The sequence below is a fragment of the Perissodus microlepis genome, chromosome 14 (genome assembly GCF_051167445.1).
Source record: "Perissodus microlepis isolate ML-2025 ecotype Zambia chromosome 14, ASM5116744v1, whole genome shotgun sequence".
In the NCBI taxonomy this organism is placed as follows: Eukaryota; Metazoa; Chordata; class Actinopteri; order Cichliformes; family Cichlidae; genus Perissodus; species Perissodus microlepis.
In genome coordinates this window covers 29,222,120-29,249,491 of record NC_140474.1, presented here as the reverse complement: position 1 = coordinate 29,249,491, position 27,372 = coordinate 29,222,120, and the positions used below count along the sequence as shown (strand labels likewise).

The 27,372-nt window shown below is 40.6% G+C and overlaps 1 protein-coding gene and 1 pseudogene across 6 annotated transcripts in view; both read right to left on the bottom strand.

The window, feature by feature from the left end:
* lsamp (limbic system associated membrane protein) overlaps positions 1-27,372 on the bottom strand; it is a 741,226-nt gene that overhangs the window by 139,075 nt on the left and 574,779 nt on the right. The window lies entirely within an intron of this gene.
* LOC146374123 (uncharacterized) lies at positions 21,602-22,710 on the bottom strand (annotated as a pseudogene).

Here is a 27,372-nt window from a genome sequence, read left to right as displayed (position 1 = left end):
ACTGTGTGTGAGCCGAGGGGTTTCTGTTTGTTTACCAGACTCTCTTAAGTGCTACCAGCCCACGCTAAGGTGTCTCCTTGAAGAACAACAGAGTGGCACTGTAGGCCCTCTCTGTTCTGTGATTCCATCTCTGTGTGATAAGTCTCTCGCCATCTTCTTCTCTTGGCTTCCATCCTTTCCAGCTCATTCATAAAACATGGCGCATGTCCTCGCTCATCCGTCTCAACCAGATGGATGCGGATGCAAAATTCACGCATTTTACATTTGAGCCGGTGACTTGGAGCGAATAGGTGTGCGGTCGTCCCTCCCCGCCTCTTTCCTCCGTATTACCAAAGGTGTTCCACGCTTCAGTGTGTGCGGTAAAACAAGTGCATGGCAAAGTGGAAGTTGAGGCAAAGTACGCTTTTATTTGTTTTACCGCGGAGCTTGGGATGCCTTTGATTGGTGAGTTAAAAACATAGTTTTCAACACGACGCTTTGCCTCTGGCCTAAATTTCCCAGTAACCCAAGCAGAATGAACGATTTCATGTTTATGCATCATGCAGGCATGGAGGGTGCCGAAGGCATTATGAATTTTCAAGGGTCACACTGACGTCCCAGAGGAAGTAATGTGGCTCCTGTATGTAAGTGGGCTTTCGAGTGCTTGAAAGAGCACCCTTTACAGTAATTATGTTAGCAGTACATTTCCATCACACACAGTGGGTTTGAAGAAATGTACTTCTTGGCGTATCACTGTTTGACAAATATCCACGTGGACATAAAAGGTAAAGGGGTTAGAGGAGAACAGCAGGCAACAGAGCTGCTTTTGTTGCAGGAAATGGGTCAAGTGTCTCGCCTTGGGCAAGTTATGAAAGGTGGACACTGACAGTGACCCTCTGGGTCCGCCTACCAGGCTGTCACAGTGACTTTAACAATTTCTTATTTTTTACGATTTTACTGCAAAGAAAAAAAACATTTCCAACATCACGCATCGAAACGTTTCACACGGCTTAGCTTTGAATTCGAGTCTAAACACTTCATAACCATTTAATACTTCCCTGCATGAGCTATGAAGGCAAAGCTTCCAATCTATTTTACAACACGCCTTCGGTTGACGATAAAAGGAACATGACAAAACATTAGGGAAAACACGTTTCTCACCACAAGCCGCGGCGTCTTCTCTTCGTACTGCCTGATGTGAAGATGAAGACGCATAAAAACACAGCACCATTAATGTCAAAAATAATTGCCCATGCTAACTTTCATGTAGCGTCATCAGTCAAGTAGCAGCGAATAATTAATTCCATCTGTCCGCTATCGAAACTGGTTTACATATTTGATATGCGCGTTTCAGGAGTGGAGCTGAGGCCCAGGAGAGAGTCGGCCTCGACAAGCCCCGGCTCCACATGGTTGCATTTAATTAGGAGGGATGCTGGAGAGGATGTGGGGGTGGCTCTTATGTTAACTGATTTCCCTCTTTAATCAGTGTTAATCTCCAGTCATTTTCACAGCACAATGCCGGCTCATTCATGAAGTCAAATTAATAAGTGAGGAATACAGTGCTGGCTGGCTTGGCCCGACTTCGTATGATGCTGGAGTCCTATCTCTTCCTGACTCTCTTTTCTCAGTTATTTTATCTGCAACTTTGGATGGGGAGTGTGTGTGAGCGTGAGAGACGGAGTGTGTGTGAGTGTGAAAGCGAGAGAATTTGTTGCTTTTACTGGTACTGGAAATTGCATCGTTGGAGTATAATTATGTGTACCTGATGTCCTGTCTTGAGAGACTCTCATAGCAGGCTCTGTTGATGGGATTTATCAGTGTTTGAAATTAAGATTGAATTTTGTGCTGGACAGACAAAATGCAAGAACAAAGTCTTCTTTTTTCTACATATTTTTGTTAAAGAATTAGTCAAACTACTGTCATCACAGCAAGCGATGATTTCATTTCATTATAGTTTCATTGCACCTTCCCTTTCAGTCCTGCAGAGGCAGGAAAGGCTGAAGTTTCTCCAATAAAACTGCAGTTGGTCTGAGTACCTTTCAGCCTATAACAGAAGAATAGTGCCTTCAGCCTTGAGATCGTGTATAATAAAATAAATAAAACTACTGTTGCTTAAGTTCAGGGAGCAGACAAAGACCTTAGAGGAAAGTAATGCGGCCAAGAGACTGAGAGGCTCTCAGCTGGAACCAGATTTGCAGATTTGGATGTAGGAGGGAGAGACAAATGGCTGTGGAAATGTGTGGAAATCATGTGTGAAAGAGGGAGACAGAGACGGAGAAAGTAGAGGTGGCCATCTGCAGAATTGTTACAGGGAGCTCTGCCAGGTTAAATGAGGCAGAAGGTGGGGACATTTGGTGGCGGATCTTAGGTAACAGTGTGTGGGTGGGGTGGGGGTGCGGTGAGGAAATGCATATATCTACACACACACACAAACTCATTCATGAGTACTACCTAATTTTCTGTGGACGGTAACCTTTCAGCCCCATAATGCAACGCTCACTTTTAGTCCTCGCACCTGAACGCTTTTTTGCTAGCCTCTAAGAGTCTGCTCTCTACATACTGTAAGATAACAGCGTGCAAGATGGTCTCATTTTATCATTTCCAACTCCCCATTTTATTCCTATGCTCTACTGGACCACCTTTGCATGAGTTACAAAGTAAAATAATGACCATTTAGGTTTTATGTTTTTGCCAGGCACTTATACCATAATTGCCTCTGTCTGCTATTCCTGCAGTCATATGTTTATGAACTTTAGTATCTTTTTATTGCCGTATCTTCGGTACACAGTTAAAACCATGCAAATATGCGCATATTCTCCTTTTCAACTCACAAATCACAATAGTGTTATAGCTTGCAGCATAAAATGTGCAAAATGTGAAACGACCATAAACGAAACTGATGGTTTGAACTCCATCTATTCCAGTCTGCATGTCGAAATACCCTTGGGCAAGATACTACTTTATATTACAATAAGAGTATAAAGTCTAGGCTAGAAGCAGCTTCACATACAGTTTGTACAACCATGACTGCATATTTTTCTTTGTCCTTCTTTTAATGATGGCACATTAAGGTTGCAAATATCAAACATCAGTTATTGTCTTGCTGTCTGTCTGTCTTTGGTCCAGAGCACTATTTGTCAAACATTAGTGTAGAAACTGCATGATGCATGATAGTGATATTTTTTTTAATTGCTGGGGTATTAATTTGTCGATTAGTTTTCCATGAAGTTTATATCTACGTTGTTCAGACGATCATTCTTAATCAATCATTGAAGTCCCAGTCTTTGCTCTGATGTAATATCAGTGCATAATTAAAAATATAATCTATAAGCAGAGAGCCACAACATGATCTGTGCTTGTATAGTGAGAAAATACACATTTACCATTGCACAGTCATAGCTGGGCACTCATGAGCTGCAGATAAATACATAAATAAAGTAAATAAATACAAAAATGCACCAAAGTTATCTAATGTAACACAAATTGACACTTCTGACCTTTATGTGTGCAATATCTACACTATATCTAAAAAAGAAATATGAACAAACATGAAGCTATCATTTTGATAAAAATGCAACTAAAACACATGAAATCAATTTGTTATTTATTCAAATAATTAATAATTAAGGACATATAAAAATGCATTAATTTTATACTGGTATAAACTGAATAAACTGGTACAAAGCATTAAATTGCCATTAAATGTAACCCTTACATTGTACTTATGAAACAAAATTACATAATAAAATTTACATGCAATTAAATTACAGTCAACCTTCTCTGCATGAATATTGTTTAGTATAAGGGCCTAAAGGAAAAAACAAATAAACTTTCTTCTTCCTCTTGAATGGATTTTGTTTAGTAACCTTGCTGCTGTTAAAGTAGCTGTAAGTAATGCCTAATAAGGCCAATACATCCAAAATAAGTAATTTAACAACAAAAATCTGGTACAGCTTGCAAAAAAGGAAATAAAATGTAACCTTGAGTTTTGCCTAAGCAGTGAAGTAACTATTAATAGGCAAATCTTTAGGTTTTCTTTTTCTTAATACTAATCTAAGTTTGGTGCCAACTTGAAGTCAGAACTGAGCATATGTGAGGGTGAATCTGTGGCTTCTTTGCTGCTAACTCAAAGAAGCCACAGAGAACAACACCACAGACTCTCTATGATCTCACATGGCACACTCTGAATGAATGAATAAGCATGTAATGCAATATCCACGCACAGCATGCGCCTGTGTATGTAGTGTGTTTGCTGAAGGTCAGTTATGCTTCCCCAGCCTCCTAAATCCCCCTGGCACTTCTCACCAATAAACCCCATTACACACACACAGGCCAGTACATATCTCTCTCTCCTTATTGCCAAGACTGTGTCTATGTTGAGGCTGACAACACAACAGGCCTTAATCCCTCTACCTGTGACTTTTTACAAACAGGATTAGTCCCAGTTTTTCCCACTAAATTCCTCCTGAAATACCGGCGAATCCAGGGCTGCTGGCTGATCTACAGGCCGTGGCCCTAACCCTCTGTTTCACGTCCCGAATGCGCTCCTGCTCTTATCTCAATGAACAGCTCTGCTCTCGATGTGAAATGTCGCCTCAACCGCTCATGCCCTCTTCAGCACGCTACCAAGCGGACAGAGAAGCAGAGCTGAATGAATGCACGACGACGCCGCTCGCACCGTTCAGTGTCCATCCCTGTGACGCAGATAAACGAGCAAAACCAGTCCTTTTCCAGATACACCGAAACACACCAACACACTCCCGGACACTGACGCACAAAATCATCTACAATGCAGCAACGGGCGCCTACCACAGAATGACAACCAGTATACGTCAGCTTGACTTGTTGAACATCAATTTTGGGAGATAGCAAGAGAGAGGGAACACCAACAATGATTTACTTATGAGGCTGAGCAAGTTATATATCTTAACACTGTGAAGAAGCACATTTGCAATTTATGAGCAGAGTATTCAGTATAGCCAGACTTACAAATGCAATCAGGAGTTTGAGGGCTGCGCGTTATGCCATTGTGGGAGAGACAAATGTCTACAGCGCCGCTGTGCTGGGCTGACATCTTTTCTCATCGTCTCTTTTTTAAATAAATGAGTCTGCACTTATTTATTTAAATATATATTTTGGGGTATATAATTACTCATGGTGATAATAACAGAAAACTAATGGCCCTTATACAACCACTCATCACATTTATGATTAGTCGCTCGCGCTAGGTAAGATGTCATTGATGCTGGCACAATAAGAGTGTGTTTACTTAAAGCTTTCTTGACTGCTGCACTGCTGCAATTCAGAGCAACACTGAAGTGGGAAACATGATTCAATCTGTATAATGTTAAAGCAAAACCACTGCGAAAAGGTTAAAGTGATGCAACAAAAGATCAATATGGAACATTATAATCAACTTTTCCTCACAATTATTAAATCTACAAATGCAGAGAGTCAGCCCACATGGCCCGAGGGTCAGAACTGACCCACGGATCACCTCAATCCATCCTCCAGTGTCCACAAACAAGATCTTACTAAATATATAAATAAATACATGAATCAGTAAAAGCTCGTCTAAGTCAGTGGAGGTAAATTCAGTCAAGAAGACATGAGCCTATTGAGAGAAATAGGAGTCAGGAAATGAAAGGAAAGGTGCTAGGAGACTGAAATTTCAAAATAAAAGTTCAGAGATCAGCCAACAGTAAACAGAAAGATAAAAAAATTTCATTAAATATAAATATGTGGTGGCCAGTAAAACTCACCCAAGTAAATAGTATATGTAGGAAAACCTATATAAATACAAAATGTTTTGAGAAATCATAAATATTAGCTTAGCTATTACTCACTCAGTGATACTCTGTGTACACAGGTCAGAACAGCAAAGGATTTCATCCAGATAAATGAGTGTACAATATACATACACAGAGAATGCATGTGTGATGTGGAAAATTTCTTGAGAGCAGATGTCTTTCCTAACATGACATCCCAGCGTCTTTCAAATGTAGTTATGGTTGTGAGTGTGCCACTTAAGTAGGTTTGTTGTATTTTGGTTTTATGCTGTTTTATTACTAATAATCTGACAGTAGTTTAGTTGTTTAGTTTAGTTGCCTTAACCTGCGCAAAAAGTTGTAAATGAATTTCATGGCAATCCATTCAGTAACCTTGAGACACTCACTGTCAACCAGACTGCAGTGACACTCTCATTTGTTGCTGCAAATTTTGTCACATCCTCATAAAACTTTTACATAAGTGGCCTCAAACGTAGTACACGGTGACATGTCACTATAAATATTGTAAAAAGAAGATGACAGAACGACTGCTCTCTCACATCAGTAACAAAATCTGCTACATGTCATCGATTCACTACTTTATCCATTTTTCCCTTCCTTTCACTCCATTGATTTTTTTGTCTTGTTATTTCTACATTCCTAATCCTTATTTCTACTCTTTTCCACAAACTCTGTTTCATCCTTGTAGACTAACCAGTTTCATTGCAGGTCCACTAACTTCTCAGACATTTATAATTGTCAAAGAACAAAGAGAAGACTCCTATATTTTGCTGCTTATTAGGGTCATGCATATTTCCTAACATTAAAAAGGAAGCGACAAGAGTTCCAACACAACTTGCTAGGAGAGAAGAAATTACAGCAGCAGAAGTGGTGCGAGACAGCTTCTAATCTTTTCCACTTTCCCCCAAGTTTTGTACTCCGACTATTGGTTTTGGGAGATAAACACTTTCGCTGCTTTTAAGAATCCCTCAGTCACATCTGAGAGTGAGTTGGGGGAAGTATTTGGATGGATGCTGCATGACACTTCAAGCTTGTAGCTGTCCACTGGGTTTATTAGGTCTGCCCCTTAGAAGAGAGATTAGAGAGGAGTGCAACTGAAGTGATAGTGTGTGACACATCAAGCAACAAACCCTTGACTGGGTTTTTCTTAAAACTGTCCATTGGTCTAAAGGAGACATCAGCAATATGAAGTGTATATAGTATGTGCCCATGTGTCAGTGTATGTGTATGCGAGTGCTTTTCTGTCTTTGTGAGGGTGAAGAAGGCATGACAGCAGGCAGCACTGATTACACTGCCTTCAAGAGCTAAAATTGCTCCGTGATTCACAGGCTGTGACAGCAATCTCTTTTTCAAACTCAGAGACTTGTTTTCGGCACCATATGAATATTCAATGAGATCCAGGGGTGCACGCACTGATTATGCAAATGCAGGTTCACATTCGGTCTTTGGCTTTATCTTCGCGTCAATGGTGCAAACTTTGATTTGAATTATGGATCATAACTAGTAAATGATCCTGGAGGCCTCCTTTTGTTATATAAAAGGAATAAAAAGGAGACATGTTTTCTTACCTGTAGTGCGTGGCACATGGTTCATTCAGGTGGATGATGGAGACACATGACATCCCCAGGAGATCATAGAAGGAAAGAAAAAGACAAATAAAGGCTTTGTTAGCCAGAATAATTTTATGTTGGTGACAGTTCTACACAAAAACATACACCTTAAGTAGTACACATGTGACAGAGAAAGCTCAAATCATACTGCACCGTCTTACGTAACTTTTACCTGTACAATGAATGTACTTAGAATAGCAGGATACAAATGGCAAGTCAAACTAAATCCAAGAGGAAGCTATGAAGTCTTGTGTTTCTTAACAATAGCAGATATTTCAAGAACGAGATTGATTATAGGACCTGACCAGCTAATATTTTTGACCAATAATATTCCCCAATTTGCTACTAATAGCAAATATTTGAAAAAATTGATTTTTTTTTTTCATTTTCATTGATAAGCTGCTAAATGAAAATTAACAATGCAAGGAGGAGATGGTAGAAACACCCTTCAGTCATGCATACTGATGAATATTACACAGTTTATCCACCAGAGGGAACTCTGTAGCTTTCTGGAGAGGGTGAACAAACTAACCAGCGGATCCGAGCTTAGTCAGGCAGATCGTAATTGACATCTTGTGACAAAAAAACAAGTTTATTTTTACTTACTACTCTTAGTAAGTAAATAAATGACTTTTATAATTGTTAGGGAAATCTTTTATGTGGCTGAAAGAAATATCGGCCAATATCAGATTTTTAAATCACATCAAATAATGACATTCAGTCTTAAAAATCCCGTATTGCTCAGGCTATAAATTATTATATAGAATAAAAAAAATACAAATAAATTTTCCTAAGGAATTCCCACAGAAGTCCCATCACAGCAGAAAAAGTATCTGCACTGTTACGCCCCTAGCCTAGGCGTGTAGAGACGCACATAAGATTTGAGGAGAGAGAAGCAAGTACCCGCCCTGGTTCCCAAACCAAACATCCGAAACCGGTTATGAGTAAAAAAGGTGATTTTATTTAGTGTCAGGAAGCATAGCTCAGGCCCAGGCCAAAATAATAAACAAAACCAACTAAGTCCCGCCAGAGAAAACTAACTAAACCCTAAGAAAGAAACAAAACAAACAAATGACAATACTATCCCTCTCTTCCTAGCCCAGAAACAGGAGAAAAACAGTTCAAAAGAAAAGGCGGCTCACGCCTTCACGCCTATGCACGCATAAGCACTGAATTTATACACACCAGTGGCGGCTCTCACAGAGCACGCTTACACATACACAAAGTAACACGAAAAATTGGAAACCAGGGCCAGTTCTGCTGTCCGCGGTCTGCTGTCTAAACTGCTCGCTCGCTTCTCTCTCTCTCCTGTCAGAGCGGCTTTTTGAACGCAGTCACGTGCTCCATGGTCCAATCAGGAGCTCACTACTCTTCATTAGGGGAAGAACCTGCAGAGAGTCTTAAGACACAGTAAAGAGACACAGAAACACAGCAGCTCAAACAGACTTCTTATGGCCACAGGCCGTAACAGCACCACCGCTGCCTCCACCACCATCAACATCACAGCCACTATTAGCAAAACCACTAAACTAGACTATAATCATCATCAGTCCTCAAATCCTAAAGCCTCTCGTGGCAGAAATCAGCCCGGTGTACAAAACTTATTTTAGATTAAGCTGGGCGAAGTACTCTGTGTACTTTAAAGCCGTATCCAAGGATTCTAAGGTGCTTTCTCCCTTTTCAAGACTGACAAAGGTTATGTATGAATAAAACCGCCTGTGTGGGTTGTATTTCTGTGAGGACACACACGCACGACCACAGTGGCATTCTCTAATAAACTATTCACCGAGTTGTGTCAGTAGTGCGTGTAAAGCTTTCCCTGCTCGCAGGCACTTCCTCCCTGGACTACGCATAGAGTAACATGAGAAGTTATTTCACACCTTTTGCTGTAAAGTCATTTTTAAAGCTTCGAGAAATTTAGCTAGGAAGAAAGTTGAAGCAATTCCCAATGCCTGAACTATATCTGACAAGCTACCTCATGATGAACAACCTGCCAGATGGAGACGGCTCCATTTCCTGTTCAGGGTGGATCCCAAATCCCTGTCTAGTCTGTTCTCTCAAAGGGTGTAACCTTTCAACTTCCCCCACTTCTCATTGCAGCTCCCCCGTGGGGGTCTTACAAAGGAATGGGGAATGGTTATAAATGGCAACGCCGCTTCTCTGCTCCTGGTGGTGATTTCATGTTTCAATGAGGAAAGGTCTGTGACAGATCTCTACTGTTCCAGCGACAGGTGCTGAGTTGTGGAGGGGGCCAAGCCTGCGCTGTGGAGGTAAAATGGCAGAGTATTGATTGGAAAGACAGAAGACTTAAGAGCCTGAGAAGGCGTGTCCTTGTGCAAGGTCGCATACCCTTTGTTCAGCCATTATGAACAAGTGGATGTCAACACATGTGCTGTATACATGTTGACAAGTGTGAATATACTAGGATTTGAAGCATGTATACACACACACACACACACACACACACACACACAGCATTATAAGGAATTACTGGTGACCACCCTAGGCTTTTTTCTATTAATAACATTCTCTTAACAATAACCCAATAAAATGGCAAGATGAAATTCTCCATGACGACCTGTAATCTGTTTGGTTCCCCTGGGTTATACGTATAATAGGAAAACGGCTGTGAGTCCACAGTTTCAATTGATTGTTGATTTGATCATAAAGCGTGTGCAGTTGCCTCTCAGACATGAATTCATTCTGCGTTACTAACAGCACGGCTTTGCAAAATTAATGATGTGAATTCAGCCAGCAAAGGTAACAATGAAAGCCAGCTATAATTAAAAGTGACCCACTTTAATAAAAGGCCGGCTGGTCACGTACGTTAAGCATCCTTTTCCCCCTCAATGCACGACCTCGATGCGCGGTTGACTCCTTCGGTAAGCTGACGTGGCTCGACGTAAGCTAGCTGGCCTGTGTGTTTTAGTGAGGCAGTTAAAAATCAGGCCATGATAATATTATTCAGGCAGACTATACAATCATAAAAGAATAATAAATGCATTGCGATGGGATGATTTCAGAAAACAGGGTCTCAGCCCCACAAGTGAGCCGTGAAAAGGTTACTTCCTCTGACATATTGAATGGGGAAGGTTAATGAGCAGGCCAGAGAGAAGCTGTGACACATAGCTGGCATTTAATTAACTGTGCGTTCATATTGAGAGTTATGGACATCTAAAAGGTCCATTGCTGTGATATAGGCAGGCAGGTTTTGATCTTGAGTTTAAAGGCAAAAATCTGAACTGCCTGTTTAGGGCTAAAAAACGTATGATACATTTAATGGAGTCACACAAAAGTACATGACTGTCTGGATATGAACAAAAGAAAAACAAAGCAAAACTTGTTGAAAATGACACAATTTTCCCTTTTATCATTGTTCACGGATTGTTTCTGTTCAGTGTCCCTGGAGATAGTGAACAATTTTAAAACTGAAGGTCAATCTTTCAAAAGTTTGACCTCTGTTTTCATCTTTGTCTGGTCAGGGAAATTGATTCTATTTCTTCTACTTCTTTGCTCCCAACAGTGTAGATTTCAATTATATTTTTTCCAATACTGAAATAACTGAAACCACCTTTTGGTCAGGAAACAAAAGAAGCAACAACTGTGATCTCATTGTCTTTTCAGCTTCAAAATTATAAAGCTGATATCCTCTTTCTCACCAAAACGACTTGACAGAAGTTTTTGATTTCTTTCAGCTCTGGTTATGACATATATAAGCAAGGTAAGACTCAGCAGGGAACAAATGTCTTTCCATTTAAAACCATTTCTAAGATATGCATCAGCTGCTTATGTCTTCTTATATCAGCCTCCTAACATTCATCTCAGTGTCACAGCATTTCAGTCGAGTCCTGGGGATTGAAAATACTTTTTTACCATTTGCTGGTGCTCTCAGATGGTTTTCTCACAGAAACACAACCTTTCTTTGTATGAAATGGATTGCGGTACAGGCAGAAATGAGTCCAGAGTGAAACAGTGTTGGAGAGAAGCTGCTTTGGTTTGAGGTTCAGGGGCCATTAAGCTGTTGCACATTGGGATTTCAGAAATGCACTTTCAGCAAAATAATGTCAGTGACTGAGCAGAAATAGATATTTCAATCTTTTTTTCCTTTTTCCCCAAGATAGCTTTAGTTTGCATTCAAAAAACAAACTGCAACGTTTCAGCTAAACAACACATGGTCCTGCTGCAATAGCCGATCTACAGTACTTCATCAGGAACTGTCCTAAAGCTTTGTTTGTGCCTTTGAACGCCGTGTTTGATTTCTATCAGCGAATGTCCCTCTTGGGCGGGAGTCGGATGACAATTGGTGTTTGCGTTCCGTCTACAGTATGTGTGTTTGATTTTGCCATTGATTGTTTGTGGCATTTTGTTCAACGGTCCGAAGGGGACGACAAGTGTTCGAATTGCACATTTCATTCAACATGAAACGATGACGAAGAGTGATCTGCGGCCGGTGACGGCACAAAAGCACACAAACCACACTATCCCAATCAATCTGTCTGACATCCTCTGCTAGGCATTATTGGAGAGAGGGGGGAAAAAAGCGAAGAGAAAATCAATAGGCCAGTGGCCACCCTGAAAGAGCTGCTGCTACACCGACACATGCCGTTTCCACATGTGCGCCACTCTTCTTAAACATAAAGGTGGGAAGAAACAGGAGGGAATACAAAGAAGGAGGTTGGAAAGCCAGGGAAAGGCCTGTCTTGCCACTACAAGTCACAACAAACGTCTTGTGCAATGATTTAGTGCTTCATTCACATGTGTGATTGCATGTTTTTCGAATTGCTGGAAATATGACTCAAAAATAGAAATGAGCCTTTCTCCACTCAACTGAGCTTGAATAGGAGGTGTGAAGTTAGCAATTACTGTATGCGGGCCTCTTAAGGCCAAACGCCCACTTGTAGATGTTTTGTCTGAAGCCATGTCCTATTTGCTGAGGGTATTTTCTACACCAGTGCCAGAACAGTGGGCACAGGAAGAGCATTTTAGGGCAGCCCAATTTAAGATGCAGCCTGCTTGCAGATACAGAATGCTCGAAAAATATTTAAACACCTTTAAATACATTTGCTTTTTGTACAGATTACAATAACCAGCTGATTTCTAACATATCTGTACCCTAAGGCAGTGAAAAGAAATAAAAAAAAAACAAAACAAAACAAACTGACATTCTACAGTATCTTTGTCTAAAAAAGGCAATATTAAAACTGAATACAGGTCAGGATTATGGTTAGGATTCTGCAACTAGCCTTAAACCTAAATAATATTTTCTGATTTACAAACTGTATATAGATGAGTCAGCCAAAACATTAACAGGTAACAAGATGATGAGCAGCCAGCCTCCCTTTCTACCTGTTCACATTTCTAAAGCAGAATCACTGTGGCGATTGCTTTCTTGTGCTGGTTTTCATTTTTGCTTTGTGCGTCCAGCTTCGTATTCTACTAAGAGAAAGATCTTAGTAGAATACAAACATCTCATTAGGATTTGTGTTGGTGTGTGGGGTTGTAGACTCAAGTAATAATTGTTAAATGGTGATTATGAGACAGTGTGTTTCAGCTATTTTACAGAGTAACATGAAAGTAATGTAATGAGTTTTATAATGAATGACTTTTTCCCAGAAGTTAAGTAAAGTACTGCATTACTTTTGCTTATTTCATGCAATATGTGTAACAATAACTTTTTTGAGTAATGTCTCCAACACTGATCACAACAAAGAGGGGAAATACCTCAACAAACATGCTCAAACATGTGATCCACAGCATGCAATTTAATTTGCATGAATATAATGTCTTTATTTCTGCTTAACAATGGTGGTGACTCTCAAAACGGAGCCAATGACATCCCAGTGATTGGGATTGATAAGGAATCAAATCGTTAAGTTATATTGATAATGGAATTAGAATCGCTAAATTCTTATCAATTCCCATCCCTAGTCATGACTGGACCGGCTGATTGGCTCTCCAACATGCAACCCCCTCTTAACCCCTATTTCCAGGTTGTAAGATAGGGAGAATAGTTTTAAGGGTACAAACGTACAAAAGAAAAGTGGAGAGATTTTTGAAATGGGCACTGTAGGAAATGAACACAAATGCATGGAATGCTTCACAATACTTGGTTTCTAAACTGTTTGACAACAAACAGCGCACAATCTCTACAAGATTCAGCATGGTTACTACTGCTGGGTCTCAGTGGGGGTGTGTGTCTGTGTTTGTGTGTGCTTTTCCTCTGGAGCCAAAGAGGAGTATGGGTGAATGAAGAGGAAGAATGCGAGTAGAAGTTCATGGACGCATGTAGCGTTATCTCACTTCCTGGACTAGAGGGAAGATGAGTGAAAGGGTTGAAGATGAGGAATGAGGGATTGAGAGACCTCAGGGATTCATAGATCCCACGGGGGTCTACGGGATCTCAAACACTGGAAGATGTAGGAGGAGGAAATGAGAGGCGAGAAGGAGAGCGTGAAGGCGTGTCTGCTCTAACCAACTTATCAGCTTTCCTCAGGGGAGGCGGGGAAGTGGGAGGACAAGGGTGAGAAAGAAAGAGTAAAGAGAGACTGCAGGAAAGAAGCACTGAGGTTGAGTGAAAAAGCAGGAGGCGACAAGGTTGTGCAGTGCAAAAATGCAAAGAGCGGGATGAGTACATGCACAAGAAGCACATGTCAGCATTGTGAGTTAATTGCTTGTAAAGGAGGACTATAACAGAAACAGAAAAGCTGTGAGCTGGATTCAATGAGTGTGAAAAAATGGATAAAAAAAAAGAAAGCAAGAAGTGAGGAGGTGATGAGCACTGATTAAAGGGATGAATGGAAGCAGGAAGAAGCAGGAAAAGCAGCAAAAGGCCAACTGAAAGAGGCTGTTGCCCCTCACTGTTGGTGAGGGGCAACAGCCTCTCTGACACTCCCTTCTTTGCCCTCACCTCTGTTTAATAAAACATCAACCTGCAGCAATCAATACACGCCTACACACTGAGACACAATGCACACATATAGGTGTGCACGGCTTGCACCCACTTTGCATTCTGCACCATCTCTGGCTTGAATGCCTGAGGAGAAATGTGGGAAAATGTGTCATCTATCCATCCATTCATCTGCGCTTACACTCTTCACTCCTCCCTCCCAGCCCTTTGCCTTTCATTATGAAAAAAAAAATCAATCTTTCAATTTAGAATTACATGTGCGGAGATATCACACACGCTACTACCGATTATTCTTGCAGAAACTCTCATGCGTAGGGGATTTAGACTGTTTCACTGGCCAATTTACAAGCCCTGACTGCAGTATGACTTATCCTATCCGCCCACACATATGGAGGTCAGATGGAAAGCAGATTGTAATTTTAGCTCTACAAACATTTTTGGGAGGTAAATCTTTTGTTTGAAATCAAGATGTATTTCAATGGAAAGATCCTAGAAAAAGAAATTTGATTTTTTTTACACTCTTTTCTTTAGCTGGATAGGTAAGACTGTTGCCTGTCCTGGCTCTACCCTGGGGCCTCCTCATGGTAGGACATGCCTGGAACACCTCCCCAAGAGGTGCCCAGGAGGCATCTGAGTCAGATGCTTGGACCACCTTAACTGACTCCTCTCAGTCTGGAGGAGCAGCGGCTCTACTCAGATCCTCTTTCAAGTGACTGAACTCTTCATTTTGTCACCAAGGAACAGGCCAGCCACCCTATGGAGAAAATCACTTGTATCCACCACTTGTATCCGTAATGTCCTTCTTTCGGCCAGAGCTTGTGACCACAGGTGAAGGTAGTGACTTAGATCAACCGGTAAATCAAGAGCTTTGCTTTTACACTCAGCCTTCTCTTCACCAGAACGAACAGCCACGACCCAATCCATCTCTCAGTCTCCTTCACCCATGAACCAGACCCTGATATTCATATTAACCAACCTAAATGTTAAAAGTTTAATAAACTGGCAGGATACGTATTCAAATATCTAACAGTGTTAATTAAAATGGTGACAAACTGAAATTTCATTATTGCTGGTTTTAAGGAATTCTCTTTAACCCGATTTACTGAACAAATGAATTTTTTAAGTACTTAAGTCATTTTTATTTCAGCAAAATCCTGTGCAATCAACTTTTACATCTGCTATAAAGTCATGTCAAGTGGTTGTCTTCAGGCAAACATCCCAAAAGTCTATTCAGTCATCATAAAGCAGACTTTGAAGAACAACTTTTAAGAGCAACTACATTCTAAATGATTTAATTTTCTCAATAAGATAACACTATTGTGTCACTAATGAAAAGTATTGCAGTGGCTTTAAATTGGTTTAAATCGGTCAAATCCTGAGAGTTGATTTGTATTACTTAGGACACTTGCTCAAGTCTAATGTTCCCTTCACTTGACTTGTGCTTTAATAGATTCCCAGCCTAAAAGTCATTTACAAAATCCTCTATAGAGATAACCCCAATTACTGCCTCTAAAGACACACATGCAATACACTGTGTGATGTACTCAGGAGCTGTGAGCTCAGAGCTTGCAAGATGATGACAATGAGAAGATAAAGACCGAGAGGGACAGAGACGCACTCAGACAGGAAGCGAGGAGTGTTCCATTTGAATTAAAGTGAGGTCAAAGGTCAGAGCACAGGGAAAAGCTGATGATGGCACAGGAGGCCTGAACTTGAGCACGACCTGTGTCTACTCCTCTTCTGTGGAATTTATGTGTATGTGTGTGTGGATGTGTGTCAGCATTTACTTAACACTTCTCAATCCCTCGATTTATCGCTCTCTTCCTGCCTTCTACTTTAAAACATCGCACTCAATAGTCAAACTGTGCTCACCTTGTTCTACCTATCGCTGTGTAAATACCCTCAATATTTAAAAGACAAATTGAAGTTGTTTATGTACAAGATTTCACCAACAGAGGTCCATTTAAAACTATAAAAGGAATGTCTGTGGAAGTGACACCAGATCTGTATCTGTACAAAGCTCACTTGTGGTAAAAATCATATGAAATCCAGTCACACAGCAAAGCATATAATCTCAAATCCACAGTTTATCTGAGCTGTAGCTTCTTTAAAAGGCTAAATAATCTGTATTGTTCAACTTTAAGTCAATATGTTTCTGTGCATGTGTGTGTGTGTGTGTGTGTGTGTGTGTGTGTGTGTGTGCGCGTGTGCGTGTGCGCGTAGAGAAAGGGTTGCAAAATGCTGAGAAAACAACTGCACACGGCAGTTTATTGTCTCGATAGATTAACAGCTGGACGCCCCTCCCGTTAAACAACACCGTGACAACACGGTGATATGTAGCAGATTATGGAGCATAAGTTTGATAGGGATGCAACAGCTCGGTACGTTGTATTTGCAGTATGTGTTCTCATGGTCACTCACAAACAACTAGAGAGATTGCTGTAAAGTTAAGTGCAGGCATTCTTCACCTCTAGTGTCATAATTTGGCCACAGTTTCCCTTTCCTGTGTCATTTGTTCAAAATGAATGACGTCACTTTGAGCTGTACCATGTGTTTAGTGTTTATTTCATGGGGCTAATACTGTAATATAAAAAGGACATTACAGTATGTGAAGAATACATCTAATTTGCTTCAAGAACATGTAAGCATTGAGAGTACATCTAGCATTTAGCTCAAACCACTGCTGTGTCTAAATGCACCTGTACAGATCAAAAAACCTACTGTGGTTCCTTTGGCAAATATAAGCATCTATTTTTTCATCGTACCTTCAGTCTAAAGGTTAAACTGTCTGTTTGCTAAAGCAAGATGGGACTCCTGGTAATAGCTACAATTATTTCAGTGTAGTACTGAGGATGCTGTACAGTGGATCTGAGAGATCGCTTTGATTGAGCAGATATACATGAATGTGTGCTTGTGCTCATTTATTCTCTCTCTACCTGTGATAGCCAACTCGCACTCACATTCACTGAGTGAATGTGTTAAATGCAGAGAGTAATTTCCCTACAGGGAATTTTATGAGTTTATGAGTCCTGTGACAGTTGATGACAGCATATTTTGTCCACCAATAGACAAAACAACTGAAAATACAACACTTTGGGCTGTTATTAACTTTGAGAGTTTGAGAAGGGATTTGTCAGTTCCCCACGTTTTGTTGAAACTTTGGGAACTTATCTCATCTAAATTAACGATTCCCATCTGTGACCAGTCGTATTAGGTTGTCGTAAATGGATGCAAAACTTTTTGCATGTGCTTATAAATAGTTTCTATTTTCTCCTTTTGGACTAGTTAAAAAAAGCCTCATCACATCTTTTAATACGACAAGTACAACAAACTACCTCTCCATCCAAGTAGAAAAGAGCTCTGCTGGCTTCAAGCCATGTCAACAAACCATGTCAACAAAGTGTTAACCAATGAACTGTGCTAGTCGGCTCTGAAATGATTTGTACAACCTACTGTATATACATGTAGTGATTTGTTTTCATGACAGTACAAAAATTGTAGTTTCTTAACTTATCAAAAGACGGCTTTTTTGTTTCTCCAAGCCTTGGGAAGTGTTAATTGCACGGCAGGATAAAAATGCAGAGACAATTTCTTTAGTACAACTAATGGGAAAAGACCATCAACGATTTGAAACCTCCTCTGGAGCTGCCGCCAGACCCCAAGGCTAGTGGGTGCTTCCTGACAAACTGGCCTGTCTTTATTGATGACAGTGATTGATCACAGCCTCTGGGATGCTATGAGCAATAGTTATTTTTATTTAAAAGCTCATAAGGAGGCATAGAATACATGCACACACACACACACACACACACACACACACACACACACACACACATATATATCTATACAAACACACATTTGTAGTCCTCCTGTGAAACTGGTTATTCACCAGCAAAGCAGTTGCACTAGACATTTGTTCTCCTCTCCATGTTAGCAACTAGGTGTATTTGCAGGGACTGGAACAAACCTGCAAGGCTTTCAACCCAATGATTGGGGTTCAAGTCTAGTACAAGACCATATTAAGGCACCAAAACTAATTGGTTGGGAGAAGGACTATAAAGATCTTCTTAAGGTCATCCAACACAAATTAGAAAGATACATTACATCACGAGGATGATGTCCGTCTTTCAATATATTGAAAAATATTTTTCACCTTTGCTTAATGAAGCTGTTCACACCAAATTGGACCACTGCACTTTTTAACAAGTGTGCTTGCAGCTCAAAATACACACTAGTACTTAATATACAATGATATGCAAATAGTAAAATGATACTATTTTACCTGAGACACAAAGCTAGATGCTGTTCTGGGGCAATCAGCTCTCTGAAATGATTTCTCTGCCTCTTCAGATATGGGCCCAAATCTGCCAACAAGAGCTCAATCTGCCCCCCTGACATCCTGAAATATGTACTAAAGCAGCCGTGATATAGCTTCAAGTTGTGGATCTGACCTTGAAATTCTCCCCGTTGCTGTTTTCTCATGAGAATAGGATGAACCCAGAATCTCTGTTTCTTCCTTTTCTTGTTTAACAGCATCAGGAGGAATTTATCATCACTTTATTTTCCCTTAATTTTTTGGAGGATGATTTTTTTTTTTTGCAAAATTGCAGTGCATTCAGTGCGTACACGTTACATGACAAGTTTGGATCAGCAAAATTTGGAATTTTGAGTTGTTTTTCTGCACCACGTCACGTGTGTAATGGCATTCATTACCACTACAGGATAGTTAATCCTAAAAGCCAACTTTGATTTAAAATGATATCTTTGCGAAGATGATTTATGGCATTACTCTAAACCGTCTTTTAAAAGGAACGATACTCAGACTGCACAGTTGTGTGCATATCAAGCCAGACACACACACACACACACACACACACACACACACACACACACACACACACACACACACACACACAGAACCCAGCTAGGGGACTTGCTGACATAATCAATAAGCAGAGGGGAGCATAGTGGATGCACAGCCTTGTCTAGCCAGTCCTCCCTTGTGTGACATGACCAACATACCAGATAGAATCTGTCCACAAATCCACAATGCACCCTTGCTTTGTTGCTTTAATTCTATTTTTCTGTGCTGTATCCTCTGTTTACACATTTTTTCCCCTCTCGCCAGCTGTGACCCTCTCCCTCTTCCACTGTTTCTCTATCTTGTTTTGTTTCCACCTAAAAGACAAACCTTGCTTTCTGTCTTCTCCATTTCAGTGGATGTTTTTACTCATCATCGCGAGCCACCACCACCCTCTGCATCTGCATTTTTCCCAACTGCTCCGTATCCCTCCATTCATATCGAATGTATGTGTGCAAGTGTGCTGTATGGGTTTAGCTATTAATTAATCCCACAGTGTGTGAACCTCTGTGGTTCTGGGAGTGGGGTGCAAATACTCCCATAAGAAGCCTTAAGGGGTAAGGAAGCTGCAAGCTAACAGCTCAAACATTTTAATCACAAAGCAGCAACTGATGTAATATACTAAACCACAGTGTGCACGTGTGTGTTAGCATGTATGTAAATACACAGGCATAGTATGCTGAGACAGAAACTGCAGAAAGTGCAAGCAGATAATAAGAGTGTGCATTACAATTATGCACAACACGCTTTTTGGAAGATGAGTACACACACACACACCACACGTAGGCTTACACTCCGAGACGTGGATTTATTTCCCCTTACAAAATAAATCCACCTCTCGGGGTGCTTCTCTAGTCAGTAGAAACTGTATATCTCTGGCTGCTTGACAGTAGATCAAACTCTGGCCCATTAAGAACATCTTCAGCCATTGGTTTCTAGTGTGTGTTTGTGTGTGTGTGTGTGTGTGTGTGAGTGAGAGTGAGGGAAAAACAGAGAGAGAGACAGAAAGAAAAAGAGTGAACGAGAGAGAGCTCATGGTGCAGCCCACAGCCAACTCAGTCTAAATGGCTCCTTAGAGAATCACTAAAGCGGAACAATCGATTTCAACAATGGATGGCTTAAAGAATGAAAAAAAGGACCATGGTGTCCTTTCCTCTAACTTCAGTGATTTCCTTGTAAACTATTAACTGATTCCCCTCTCTTATTAACCGATTCCCTTACTAAAGGGGAAGATAATGAGCGAGGCGTCCTATTGGAGCAGTAATGGCTTCTCAAGAAGCACTGCCTTACTGCTACGTTTTCACCAGCCACCGTGACAATGACTGGATTAATCTTTGATACCCAATTAAAGTAGTTAGATGAAGTGAATCGTGAGCCCAGATGCTTACATGTAATTAGAATACACATTCTTAGATATGTCTCTTGATTTTCAGACGAATTGAGAGCCTTTAAAGTCATACCAACAAACGTGTGAAAATGCACATCAGAGGTGGACTCTGGATGTGTGGGGTGTAATCCAAATTAAATTGCAATTAAGCTTTTGTACCAGTGTTCAAGCTTTCTCTGGCATCACAAGCCTTCGTTGTAGATGTAGTGCAGTTGCATCACTGCCATGTCGCCATCTGGTGTCTTGATAAAATGTGCTGAGGTTTCTCATCTGTGTCGAGCTTTCACACCTGAAGGGAAGCCCATACCGCTGGAACTAAAATACTGTCACGGCTTACGATGGTCTGGTTAGCCACCACCATCTGTCTCTTTTATATAGAGTGCTTAACAAAATTAATTAGATCACCACCCAATGTAAGGTTTATGCCACAGTTGCCTAAATTTACGGGATTGGTAATGACCAAAATCATTTTTTATGTTTCTTTAATGATTAATTAGTGTTATCCATGAATGTTTAAATTCACTGTTTTACAGAAAAGCAGAAAAAGAGTAAAGGAGGTTGCACAATTATACTTATTTACCTGCATTTCTGAGCTTCATTAATTTGGGACTTGTCAGTGAAGTCCAGCATGCCGGCTCAAATTTTGAGTATAAAAACGTGAATTTGGATTCTTATTTGCCTAATAAATAACAATATAACCTTTGATTTTAATAAAATGTCTTTTTTTGTTTTTATGAAAGGTGGTCTGTTAAGCACTTTTCCCCAATTCTTCGACTACCACATCCATGATGCCACACTATCAGCTTTGATCAGAATACAGGATAAGGTTGATGCTTTTTTCTTTCCTGTAATCTACACTGAACAAAAATATAAACGCAACACTTTTGCTTTTGCTCCCATTTTCCATGAGCTGAACTTAAAGATCTGAAACATTTTCTACATACACAAAGGACCCATTACTATCAAATATTGTTCACAAATCTGTCTAAATCTGTGTCGGTGAGAACTTCTCCTTTGCCGAGATAATCCCACCTCACCTGGCATTAGACAGCATGAATATCTCACAGGTGTGCCTTAGACTGCCCACAATAAAAGGCCACTCTAAAATATGCAGTTTAATCACACAGCACAATGCTACACATGTCACAGCTTTTGAGGGAGCGTGCAATTGGCATGCTGACTGCGGGAATGTCTACCAGAACTGTTGCCTGTGAAATGAATGTTCATTTCTCTGCCATAAGCTGTCTTCAAAGGCATTTTAGAGAATTTGGCTGTACATCCAACCGGCCTCACAATCGCAGACCACATGTAACCACACCAGCCCAGGATCTCCACATCAGCATGTTCACCTCCAGGATGGTCAACCAGGTGGAGACCAGCCACCCAGACAGCTGCAGCAACAATCGGTTTGCATAACCAAAGAATTTCTGCAAAGACTGTCAGAAACCGTGTCAGGGAGGCTCATCTGCATGCTCGGCATCCTACTCGGGGTCTGGACCTGACTGCAGTTTGTTGTCGTAACCAACTTGAGTGGGCAAATGCTCACATTCGATGGTGTCTGGCACGTTGACAGATGTTTTTACTGTTCAGGGCAGATGGCAGACAGCTTGTGTCGCGTCGTGTGGTTTGCTGACGTCAACGTTGTGGATTGAGTGGCCCATGGTGGCAGTGGGGTTATGGACAATGAACACGAGTGCATTTTATTGTTGGCATTTTGAATGCACAGAGATACCGTGTTGAGATCCTGAGGACCATTGTTGTGCCATTTATCCATGACCATAACCTCATGTTGCAGCATGATAACGCACGGCCTCATATTGCAAGAATCTGTACACAATTCCTGGAAGCTGAAAACATCCCAGTTCTTGCATGGCCAGCATACTCATCAGACATGTCACCCATTGAGCATGTTTGGGATGCTCGGCTTGCCGTATATGACAGCACGTTCCAGTTCCTGCCAATATTCAGCAAATTTGCACAAGTATTGAAGAGGAGTGGACCAACATTCCACAGCCCACAATCAACAACCTGATCAGCTCTAACAATGGAGTGCAATGCAATGTTGCACTGCGTACGGCAAAGGGCGGCCACACCAGATACTGACTGATTTTGCGACATGTGTGCTGTGTGATTAAACTGCATATTTCAGAGTGGCCTTTTATTGTGGGCAGTCTAAGGCACACCTGTGAGATATTCATGCTGTCTAATCAGCACCTTGACATGCCACACCTGTGAGGTGGGATGGATTATCTCGGCAAAGGAGAAGTTCTCACCGACACAGATTTAGACAGATTTGTGAACAATATTTGATAGTAATGGGTCCTTTGTGTATGTAGAAAATGTTTCAGATCTTTAAGTTCAGCTCATGGAAAATGGGAGCAAAAAGCAAAAGTTTTGCGTTTATATTTTTGTTCAGTGTATATTTAGCATAATTGAATGAAGCTACTATGAATGCAAGATTAGAAGCACATTTTCCTTAAAATAACAAACTAATCTTAAAGTCAGACTTACCAGAATGACTGAGTTCTTATCAAAACATTATTTCCTTTATACACCAAAAGCACACATCACATCAGCAAATCAGTCTCCAACGCGAGTCGCAACTTTGGACTCCTCTCATGCACAAGGTCACTCCTGGTCAATTATATAGTTATTTCTGCTTGGTCAAGCAATTTGGATTTTAATCTCATGGCTGTTATCTCAAAATCCACTTTATAAAGTATATAGCGAGCCAGCCAGCAGAACACATCTTCCTCGTTTGCAGATGTTCTTCAGTGAACAGGCTTGGATCACCTCACAGGCAATAACAGTGCAGGATTAAGGGAGGACAGGGTAGATAATTCTATTATAATATGACCACAGGGGAAAAAAATAAATAAATAAACAAACTCATGACAAAACGTGTCAGAATGTCAACAGTCAGCTCAATGCCTCTGCCCCCCTCACCTCCTCCCTTCACCATAACAGACCTCAGTGCTTTGGAGATTGTCTAAGACGCCGCTGCGTAAGATGAAAGAACAATTAGTGTCAGAAAGCATCACTCTGTGCAGTCTCTGACACTCCACGAGGGCTGTTATCACATCGGTTTACTGTGAATGGATGTACAACGAAGATCTGGTCCTGTAAACATTGTTGAGGCACACAAAAGGAGCACGGCATGGGGTGTCGTTCTCACCTGTCCCTGTTTGGGAGTCTTCGTGATGACTGGATCGATAAGCATGCTTTTGTTTGCATATGATTTCCCTCCATGTTATTAAGCTTAAAATGATGATCAAAATCAAGTCTGTGCACTCAGGAATGTATGAGGGGAAAACGTCCTTGAAGTGTACTTGCCACAAACAATCTGCAGCCCGCCTTCTACTTTCAAACATGGCCACATTTTTGAGGAGCAAGTCAAACCCTCCAAATACAGGACGTGAGGAAGTGCGCTAACACTAACAGGCCCATTAAACATTAACAGTACTTGTATTGATTTGAAAGGGTAACTGTGTAAAAGTTTCTACAGCAGAGTCTCAGGGGACGCAAGAAGATCAGGAATTCGATGGCTACCGTTGGTTCTGGTGATCATTAGTGCTAATAAACTGGAGACATCACAGCATGCCCTTTCTTGAATTCACATTTCATTTGATAGCCATTTTTGGGGGGATATACTACCTTTCAGGCCACTGAAGATAATTTAGACAGTTTATTTAGAGGAATCTTCTTTTTAATCAATTCAATTTCCGCAGTAAAGAATGATGAATTATACAAGAAAAAGAGAAGATGTTTTAACCTCTGTGGATGATCATTTGGCATTCTGTTTGTTGCCTTACTGTGTTTTGCCATGCTGAGTTTCTCTTCATGCAGGAGAGCAGATGGATCAAAAGGTTTTTCACTGAAAGGCCAGCGCAGACCTGCAGTAGATGTGTAAGTGGAGCATTGTGTGAGAACTGCCTGTGACATACTGTCAAGTCTACCTCCAGATTAAGTCCCAAAGGTCTAGTATGTAAATGATTGCTGGAGGTGCTTTTCTTGTAGTAGCTGTAATTAGGATCATTTCTGACAAAGGTAGCCAACATTTCAACATGGTAAATGAGAAAGCTGCTTATGAAGAGTTACTTTAGGTGAAGGCTTTATCTCCTATGTCGTGTCCAGCATAAAACGGCATGGCATTCTGGCTTGCCAGTTTTTTTCTGTCATGTTTTGCTTTTCTTTTCCTCAGGGTTTGTGCAAATTCCCTGTTCTCTGCAGTCCTTGTCAGTGCCACGTCTACTGCTGACCTGATGTGTACCAGGGGAAGCCATGTGTTTTCTGTGATACACAAGTTTCAGCATGTGCTGAGACCTAGAGTCTTTCAAGCCCTCTATTACTTGCAGGCAAGTACAAATCTCTGTTGCAATAAGCAAGGCCACAATCACTCACTAACTTTCTACATGCATACAGGGGCAATCCCCCATCAGCCACACCAGCTGTACTAATAAAAGACTTTAAAATCAACTTTATCCTGGCATATATCAGGATGTCTCAACTGCTTTTTACAGCCTGCATTATTACAAAATATTATTATGAAACAAAACGTGAAACGTGACTTGAATAACCAAAAATGAACCGTTTATTGAGGCTGGCAAAATAACTGCAAACAAAAGGCAAAAGGCAAGACTAACAATAAAATAAACTGGGTGAGCTAAATTAAATAAAAACCTACAACAGGAACATGGACCTGACATGAGAAAACTTGACACAAACTCTTGGCCTGGAAACAAAGCAGACAATCTGACAATGACACACTGAAAACAGAGGACTTAAATACACAGGAGGTGATAAGGTGAAGTGGGGACACATGGGGGAACAGTATGGCGTTATTTTTGTGCTACTGAGCGCACGTAAAAAAAATTTGAGCACACGTAAAAAAAAGTTTGCAGGTGCAAGTGTGGTATTTTGAGGAGAAATTTATTTTGAGCGAAGAAAAGCTGAATTTGAGTGAACAGAATTCATTCATTTTTTTCTAGTTCACGTTTAGAATAAAAAATCCCAGCTCACTGAGTTGATCGGGGCAATAGTGCCCAAAATGTTGCATAATTTTGCTGAGAGATCTTTTACTTTGTGGTAATCTTAGATGAGTAGTTTTATGGACAAAAACCACCAGGTCATTCAGTGTTCCCTTAGTGCTAATGTATAAGAGATGTTGGTGTATTATAACTGAAGTAATGTTGTTAAGTCCTTAAAGTCATATTCTTTTATTGTCATGACTCTATTTTTATTTTTGTATGATACCTGATTTATATGGAATATGACTGAAGAAAACTAAAGCCTAAAATACTTAGGTAATTTAACATTATATAATTTGCATTTTTTTAAAGAAGCAAAGACAAAAAGGGGGGAAAAAAAAGAAACAGGGCAGGGTTCGATGGTTGAATCATCCGTCCCCACCAATGCCAAAACCAAATCTACGCCCTTGGGTATAATAAACATAAAGACACGATCAGACAGCAAGGTGTATGGCTGTCTGATGTCATATATGTGCATCTTCTTCTTCTTCTGTTCCTTTTAAGGCTCACCACAGTGAATCATCCTCCTCCATCGCACCCTATCTCTTGTATTGCATATCCCTGTCATATCAACTCTATATGCAAGTTAATGTGATATACAAGTCAAATCAGAGAACACTTTAGATGCACTTGAGCAGCTCTATATATACATAGTATATATCTTTTACTACTGTGTGTCTCTGTGCGTATTTACCATGTTTAGCTACAACTGCAGTGGTTTCATCAAGCTGAAAGATCACTTCCTGCTTTCATTCGTTTGGAGCCCAATAAAAATGTTTTTAGAGAAATGCCCGCTGGCCTGTTAGAAAGCTGTTGATGGTAACTACCCACAGTGCAACAGTGCAGCAAGATGTTTGAGCACATGAGCATAAACTAAATTAAAAGAAGCAGGAATCTTAAATCACTTCTGCCAGTAAGAGTCCTCGGATGGGGTAGATGTTTGCTTAGTTGACAGACAATGGAACAATGCATCTATTTTATACATGAGGCTATCATATTTCTTTACCTCTGAATCATTACATGCCATTCTATCAAGTTCATCGCTGGCTTTCTAATTTTGTTCCTGTAGTCTCAACAAGAAGCCTTTGGCATCTCTGCGTAATCATCGATACAGTAGTGAAATCACACATGCGACTGCAAATGGAGTAGGCGCCAATCCACAGTGCTGAGTAGGAAGGGCTGACATTGACGTCTGCAGCTGTCTTAGATTTCATTTGATGTGTTGATAGCCAATAGCAACAGCAGCACATTCTTTCTGCTGATACAGTAGTGTCTGTATACCAAAACAAAAGCAACACTGTTTCTGCAGCTAGCAGAAGAAATTAGGCGGTGGCGTCTTTCAAGTATACAACACTGAGCAAAATAATAGCTTCATTCACAGCCTGGGGAATGTGTTTTGTAAAGACTCAACTGAGTGGATGTCGTCCAGTAGAACAAAGATGGACATTGATAAAGCCATTGTCCCTGCTTCCTGTGATCAGGAGAAAAGAAACGCTCTACTGTGTAGCCCAGTGAGAAAAAACTATTGTTCTGTGTCTTTGTATTAAGTGCATTGTGAATAGGTTTGTTTGTTTGTGAGTATTTATCTACAATTGAGACAAAAAGGAGAAGAAATAATTACATGCATGCTTAAAAGAAACCGATAACTCCTTATTCCTGTCCAAAATCTCCTGTTGAATCAATTCCTTCACAGTCTCCTTACTTTATTAGTGCTGAACTGATTTATAACCACTCGAATGATTAGGAGAATAATGCTGACGTGATAACTGTAACTGTAAAACCCAGTAAAGCCTTTGACTTAGATTATGCTAT